Here is an 8023-nt window from a genome sequence, read left to right on the forward strand (position 1 = left end):
GCCTACTTGCTCAGCTCCAGCGTTGGGCCCCTCTTATCTGTTGGCAAGGCTACTGTCCCTGAAATCAGGTGGGATAATTCCCAACATTTCCTCATCCTATTCTGGTTGAATGTTTATTTCTTCCTTCTGTTCCAGATTGTTGATCGGAGTCCCGGTTTCCTTCCTTTCACTGTTGGTTCCCTGTATATTTTTCTCTTTATTTCACTTTGCATAGCCTTCACTTCTTCCTCTATTTTGCATCCATACTCAGTCATTTCTGTGAACATCCTGATTACCAGTGTTTTGAACTCTGCATCTGATAGGTTGGCTATCTCCTTGTCACTTAGTTCTCTTTTTTTAAGTATATTTGATTGATTATGTTACTATAGTTGTCCCAATTTTTTTCTTCTCTTTATCCCCCTCTGCCTTGCACCCTCCCTCCCACCAGAATCCCACTCCCCTCCACCAGTCCTCATTGCTAAGTTCTTTTTCTGGAGCTTTGATCTGTTCTTTCATTTGGGCCATATTTCTTTGTCTCAGTGCACCTGTAATGTTGTTAGGGGTGGAGCCTTAGGTATTCTGCAGGGCGTGGCAACCTAAACTGCCTGCGGTGCTGTCTGTGGGGGAGGGATAGGTGAGGGAATAATACCTCTTACTTAGTTCTCTCCTCACTTTCAGCCACTTCCCCCACTACCCACAAGCAAATTGGGCCCTTTTGGTCCTGATTCCTGGGTGGGTGGATTTGTGTACATTCTAGGACCCTAGGGGGCACCCCAGTGAACTCTCCTGTTAGGCTGGGAGTTTCTCCCACTGCCACAATCCCCCAAGTTTTTACAGCCGGTGGTTTTGAGGCTTTCTTTCCCACACTGGAACCCTGGGTTGTGCAGTGTATCTTGCTCCCCAACTGTTCCTCCTGGTTTATTCGCATGCAAATGTGGGACCACCCGGTCTGCCTGCCACCTCCTCACCCAACCGGTCTGTTACCTTGCCCAGTCCATGCCACCCGAGCTGCCCCTCCTACTGGTCTGGATGAATGTTTCTTCTTTAGCTCCTTGGTTGTCAGACTTCCATACAGTTTGATATTCTGGAAGTTCTGGTTGTTTTTTGTTTTTAAATTTCTTGTTGTCCTTCTTTTGGTTGTGCGAGGAAGCAAAGTGTATCTGCCTATGCATCCATCTTGGCCGAAGTCCAGCTCAGTGTTATTTCTTAATCCATGTATAAATTTGACATAAAATATTACCAGATAGACTTCTGAATGTTATTTTCAAAACCACATCATGTCCTAGTAGTGTTTATTCAAGGTATGTAAGGACATCTAATGTAACTTATCACCTAGAAGTATTAAAGGAGAAAACTGTATATGATCTTCTCAAAAGTTTTCATACACTTATTTTTTGCTAAGATTTATCCAGTAGTTACAACAGGTCACAATATTATCTAAATGCTTTCAAAATAGCTTTCAGCGGCAGCTTTTCCCTGTTATATGGTTAACATGTGAATACATGTTGATAGATAAAATTCAAAAGACAGAAATGATGTGAACATTAAATGGTTGAAATTGAACTTCAAATACCGTCTTATACAGTGGTACCCTGGTACTCATTAATTCATTCTAGAACTCATGAGTAGTGCCAAAACCAATAAGTACCAAACCATGAAGAATTTTCTTTTGTGGGGTGACGTTGTGACTCATAGACGTTCGAGTGAGGAGCGCCGAGTGCTGAAACATTCTTTTCTCATTAAAATGCGCCAAGTACATGGTTTGACAAGTTCTGAATGAACAACTACCAAGGTATGGCTTTTAAGGTATATCATTTTCCTACCTCCTACAGACTGGAATGTCGTCTTGTAATTTCACACAAGACAGAAATAAATGTTGTTTACTCAGCATATTACATCAGTGAAATCAGTTCTGTATGTCGCAAACTAAAAAAACAATAAAGATGTTTAAATATAACTATTGTAGAACCACTTATCTCTATTTCAAATTTCATTCCCAATGCATCTAGGGGAAAATCTTAAGATCAAGATATTAAACTTTGCCCTGGCTGGTATGGCTCAGTGGGTTGAGCACTGGCCTGCAAACCAATAGATCGCCGGTCAGGTTCCCCATCAGGGCACTTGCCTGGTCCCCAGTTGGGGGCATGTGAAAGGCAACCAATGGATGTTTCCCTTGCACACCGATGTTTCTCTACCACTCTCCCTCCTTTCCCCTTTTCTAAAAAAGAAAAAAACGATATTAAGATTTTTATAAATACCCACCTCGCAGGGGAGATATCATGACTACGAAGGCGGCCTTCCCAGCGCGAGGCTCATCCACTGCACCCCGCATGTGCTGACCCCTGCGACTTCCCCAGACATGGGGAACGGGATGCAGAATTTGTAGTAGCGGGGGACTGCGTTTGCCTCTCCCCTGAAAAAATTTATGAGAATATTGTCACCGTCCCTTAGTAATATGCCAAGATAAACCTGATCTATCATTCTAATGTCAGTTTTACTTGATGGCTCAAAGAAATTAAATAATTTGTGTAAGATCACAAATATGTATTTCCTAGATTTAAATTCTTATATGTGCTGCTCCAAAGCCTATGGTTGACTCACCATCTTTTATTGCATCCTATTCTTATTAAGGACTTAAATATAACATTAGCAGGAATTTTTAAATCAAAACTTGATCATTTTAACATATTCTCCCACTTGTCAGGAATTTTCATCAATTTTTATCTTTTGTAAACAGTACTCCAGAGGAAAAAGTTTCAGAAGCAGTGGCTTAGGTAATTTTACTTTACAAATCTAAGGAATTTAAATGTTGAAACCTAGCCCATTGGCTCTGTTCAGAATAAACAGTTAATGTTTATGACTTTTTCTCCATCATTTTTCCATTTTTAGACTTGGTATATGTGACTTCTCATTGTAAAGAAAATGGGCACTTCCATTTATTGGCCTGTAAGTACAAGGCATTGTGTTACATATATATAAATAGACATTTTATGTAAGTTTTTTTTTTTTTTTATGGTGGGCTATCTAGTAAGTGTTATTTTCCTTTTACAGAAAAGAAACGGAGGTTTTGGGAAGTGAAAAAACTGACCAAAGAAAAGGTGAAGCATTGAACAGTACATATCTGGAAATACTGAAGTTTTAAATTATATGTTACTTGAATAAAAATAAAAAAAGTTTAGTTCAAATAGAGAGTATTTCCTTACATTTTACCAAAGGAAAGTAAACCATTATTCTAGCCATCCAATTCAGAGAACATCATCAAAACTATTAAAAATTTCCATTAATAAATAATCTGTTGAAAATTAGTGTTATAAAAGTACATTTCAAACTTTTATACAAACTTTAAACAACATAACAAAGATACGCATCGCACAAATGATAAATAAAATACACAACCACTCCCAGAAATATTCACATATATTTATAAACATACTTGATGGCTTATACTTTCTTATGACAAAGATGTAAAATATGCAAAACTTTTCCTCGCTTCTAGGTTGTATATCATATGTGAGGTCACTTAAATCCTAAAATGGTATAATCCTACCAGCAAGCCTGCGAAGTTGGAACTATTATTCCTAGTTTATAAAAGATCAACCTAGAAAGATTAAGTATTTTACCCAAGGATGCCCAGCTAAACAAAATGGAAATGTAAATTAAGCAAACCAAATTTTAAAAATCAACCTTAAAAAAAGAAAATAAACAAATAAAAAAGAAAAAAAAACAAAGAACAGAAATCAAAAAAATCAACATTAAAATTACACAACTCTCAAATAAAGAATTGTGTTCTATTGTTGACAACATGCAAGATTTCATTATATTGGCTTAGACTTAATTTACCTCTCCTCTTGGATTAGCTTTATATCCTTAAGTAGAATATTGTCTTTCTAAGTGTAATATCTATAAAATAGGAATCCAGTTCCGACCAGGTAGGTGTGGGCAATATCAAAGGTGATATTGCAAAGGCACTCCCACGTGCCCATAAGTGGTTAAAAGGTTGTTAATATTTTACTGCTATTTATATCACTTTTGAAGTAATAATTCAGTTTTCCATTTGAAAATACAGGCAGTGTTTTTAAGGGGGAAATATTGAAAGAAAGGTAATACTTTTAAACAAACTGATGAAGAATACCTGGTATTGTTTATCCCAGGTGTTCTTCCTCAGTTTATTCTGATGGCAGGTATTCTGCCTGTTTTGCTAAGTTTCTCTCTTCTCATTGTACCTGGCACTTTATAAGCCCTCAATAAAGATTTTTCATTACATTGATTGTCTTATCTCATGAAAAAGATAAAAGACAGAAACTACATTTGTACATAAAGTTTTTGATAGATTTCATATATTTAGGAGTATGGTCACTGATTTCGCATATAGGACATCATTAAGTCAATGTTGAAGGCAATTAAAAAATAATAGCCTCACCAGAAACTGTGGTTAAAACAATTTAAATCTATGACACTTCTTTCCTAAGAATATTGCCGGGCTAGTTCAAGAAAGCTGAACTCAAGCGTGCCTGAGCTCAAAGCCCAGCTAAGCCCGAGATCTTGTCAATGCTAATTTTGTAGGGTTCTAAACTCTTACCTTCCTTAATATTCATTTACAAAAACAATGAACTATATAATTATTTTTAAAAATGCAAGCACAGATAATGTCTTTTTAATCTAAAAGCAAAGTACACCCTTCACAAGTATGATAGAAACCTAGAAGCCATACACATGATACATTTTATCACATGAAAGTTGAAATTTTATTACTGACACATTTAGAAAAATCCACCAGAAATAAATTGCAAAAGATAAAGGACCAACTGGGGAAAAAATTGCTACAAATATTATAAACAAAGGGGTTTGCTCTTGTTTCAGCCCCCAAGAAATTTTATTTCTAGGAATTCTCCATACAAGTAGCCTAATGATTCACAAAGGTGATTTGCAGCACTTCTGTAAAAGAAGTGGCCTAGAAACAGGACTCGTTGGATAAATCATATTATCTCTATACCATTTTATACTTAGTAGTCATTAAAATAAAAGCTTCGACTATGAAAAGATTTATAAGACATGTCAGATGAAAAGAGAGAGTTCCTAAACATTTTATAGCATAACTTCTTTCTATTGGCAGGCCTGGAGGCTTGTAGAAGAGACCATAACCCTGGCAAGTGGTCTGCGAGTAGGATGGAAGATGTGTAATATTTATATAATACATACTTGGAGTGTTAAGATTTTTTCCACTTACTTCCGAGTATTTTTTTAAAAGAATAAAAAGTGTCTGTCATATTAAGTGGGAAAACGGTATTCTATTTTCTAAAGTATATAGTTTTCTTTGATGATTTTAAAGTGATGCTTTATTTCTTTCAGCCACAAGCAAATTTAGAAGAGTTTAATCTCAAACCAATATTATCATGAAAGTAAATTTACTATTCTGCACTCACACCTGAAAATAGTGCCGGTGTTTACAGTAATGATTATTTATGACATTCAATGTAAGAATTTCTTCAAGAGGAACAATTCTTCTCAAGTGAAAAACTAATTTGAAATGCGTTCTCTATCACCTGTTAGAAGTCTAAAATTTATGCCTTACCTCTCTTCAAAAGAAGATTTGAGATCTTTTGCAAACATCACAAAGAACTTAACAGAATATTTTCCTTTGGTCTTAAATTGAGTTGACTTAATTTATTCAAACATTATTGATTATTTTTCTTGTGTAATAGAAAGATAAATAATCACAGCAGCTCTAAAAGTTATCTTTATTTTAATTCCAAAGTAACTGGAGTTATTATTTCTTCTATGAAAGACATTCTTTTAATGAACACACCATGACAATGCTTAAAATCAATACTTTCAAGAACTATTTATTATTTTTTGTTAATTATATGTAGCTTTCCTATTATAAAAAACTATTTTAATTTTGAAAAATAAGTTATTTTAACAAAAGCAATACATTTTATAGTAGTTTAAAACATCTACTGTAAAATGTCAAATATAAAATAATATTAGTAGGCACTATTTTCCAGATTAGTGCAGTTCCATTAATACAGAAGTACAATATGTACAGTCACAACAAATATATTCTGAGAATTCCAGAACCAGAAGAAGAACACACACATTAATTAAGTCAAGGATTTGGAAAAAGCAGTAAGAGTGTTTGCTGTTCTAAAGGTTTTGCTCCAAAACAACATTTTAATTTAAACTTTTTAGATGAGCTGCAAGTGTAATATCCAATGTTACTTCTTCATGTGTACAACTCAGACATCCCAATTCCCTTGCCTGAGGCGTCGCGCGCCCCTTCTGTGCCTTCAGAAAGACAAGAAATGGGGCCAGATTCCACTTCCCTTCTCTTCCCTCCACTTGTCTTATTTCTTGGAGCTCCTTTTGAAGCTAAGAAGGAAAAAGAATTTGGCCTCTGAATGAATGGTTAATCCCCCTTAATAAATTCCTCTGATCAACCGGCTTCTAATTAGGAGTGTGCCTTTTCTCCTGCTTCAGGACTTTTCTGTGAGACTTAGAAAGTCTGGTGAATATTATACACGAAGAATAAACGCACTGTGTTGATGCAATTGGCATTACCCTCCAATTAACATAACATTTTCTTCGCTTTTTAGAAAATATCCTTGCAACAGGGTTTTTTTTTAAAGATAAACTGAATAAAACCTCAAGATTATTTTATCTTACGACGATCTTTTTTTTTTTTCCTCCTCTACTTGAATGAAGTCTCATCTCTGGAAAGTACAGTCTCTTTTCATTATCCCAATGGAAAATTAAGAGCAATTGTGTTAATGTCTGTTTGCTATATTTACTGGATGGAACCAAAATCCAATCAGGTGAATTCAACTTGATCTGAACCAAGAGAGTAATTGTATTAAAAATGTTTCTATATGAAGTAGAATGTCCACTTTTTTTTTTAAAGGGAAGACAGGTATATGGTTGGGCAACTAGACAAGATTTTATAATGATTATATTTTAAACATATGAATTCATACCTGATGAAAGATATACTGACCTTGGGTCTGGAGTCATGTGTTCTACACCTGGATTTATTAAGTCCAGATGGCATCTCTGTGTTACAATTATTTTTCACTCAAAAAATTTATTCAATGTACATTTATGAAGTTAGCATAGCATAGAAGGTCAGTAAATGGTAGTTTGTTTCCCTTTCCCTTGTCGGTGTGGGTGCCTGTCTCCTCACTCCAATTCACCCTCCGTTATCACTTTTTAAAAGATTTATCACAATAAACTCTAATTGTTTATTTTTCTAAAGACACCCAAATACTGTGAGCTGCCTAAGCACAGGAACCATGGCTTGTCTCATTTTAATATCCTAGCCTCTGGAACATAGGAGATTTAATACAGTTTTGTTGACCTGGATAAAATTACATTTACTAATTTGAAACAGCCAAACTCTTTTGGCCTACCCACCAGCCATCCTCTCTTCTTTCTAGCCAGCTTCTGTTTGAACACTAATGTGCTTAGACCCAGGGTCCAAGACAATTGCAGTAGACCTTAAACCCATTCTTCATCAGTGAAATGTAAGAAGTCCCCTGAAGAACTGCTTCTGAGAAAGAAAAAAGGCCAGAGTGAAGTCAAGAGAACACCCTTAAGTCCTTTCCTTCCAAAGGAGATGCTACCCTGCAAGGTGCAGAGTTCATCTTGTGATCAAGCAAAGAGACAAATGCTAATATACGGAGACTGGCAGCCCAGAGAGCTATTAACCAAACTGGGTCCCCATTTACCTTATTGCACAAACAAATCAAAATCATGACATCAGCAAATAATGACAACTTTACCTCTTTCTTTCTGATTTAGATGCCCTGCCTGATTGCTCCAGCTAGGGCCTCGGGTACTATATTGAATAAGAGTGATGAGAATGAGCGTCCTTGTCTTGTTCTGGATCTTAGAGGCAGAAAATCAACAAGGAAACATTGGAATTGAGCCATACGTTAGACCAAATGGACTTCACAGACATATATAGAAACACTTCATCCAACAGCAGCAGAATATACATTCTTCTCAAGGGCACAAGGTACGTTTTCCAGGATACATCATATGACAGGAC

At 35.8% G+C, this 8023-nt stretch overlaps 1 non-coding gene across 1 annotated transcript; it reads left to right on the forward strand.

Moving 5' to 3' along the window:
• Positions 1-2233: 2233 nt before the first annotated feature.
• On the forward strand, positions 2234-2395 carry LOC129066814 (U1 spliceosomal RNA). The gene has a single exon (XR_008528746.1). It is a non-coding gene; the product is annotated as a U1 spliceosomal RNA (small nuclear RNA).
• The last annotated feature ends 5628 nt before the right edge of the window (positions 2396-8023 follow it).

This window comes from Pteronotus mesoamericanus, unplaced genomic scaffold, assembly GCF_021234165.1.
Source record: "Pteronotus mesoamericanus isolate MK-2021 breed Mesoamerican mustached bat unplaced genomic scaffold, CSHL_Meso_final contig_2, whole genome shotgun sequence".
In the NCBI taxonomy this organism is placed as follows: domain Eukaryota; kingdom Metazoa; phylum Chordata; class Mammalia; order Chiroptera; family Mormoopidae; genus Pteronotus; species Pteronotus mesoamericanus.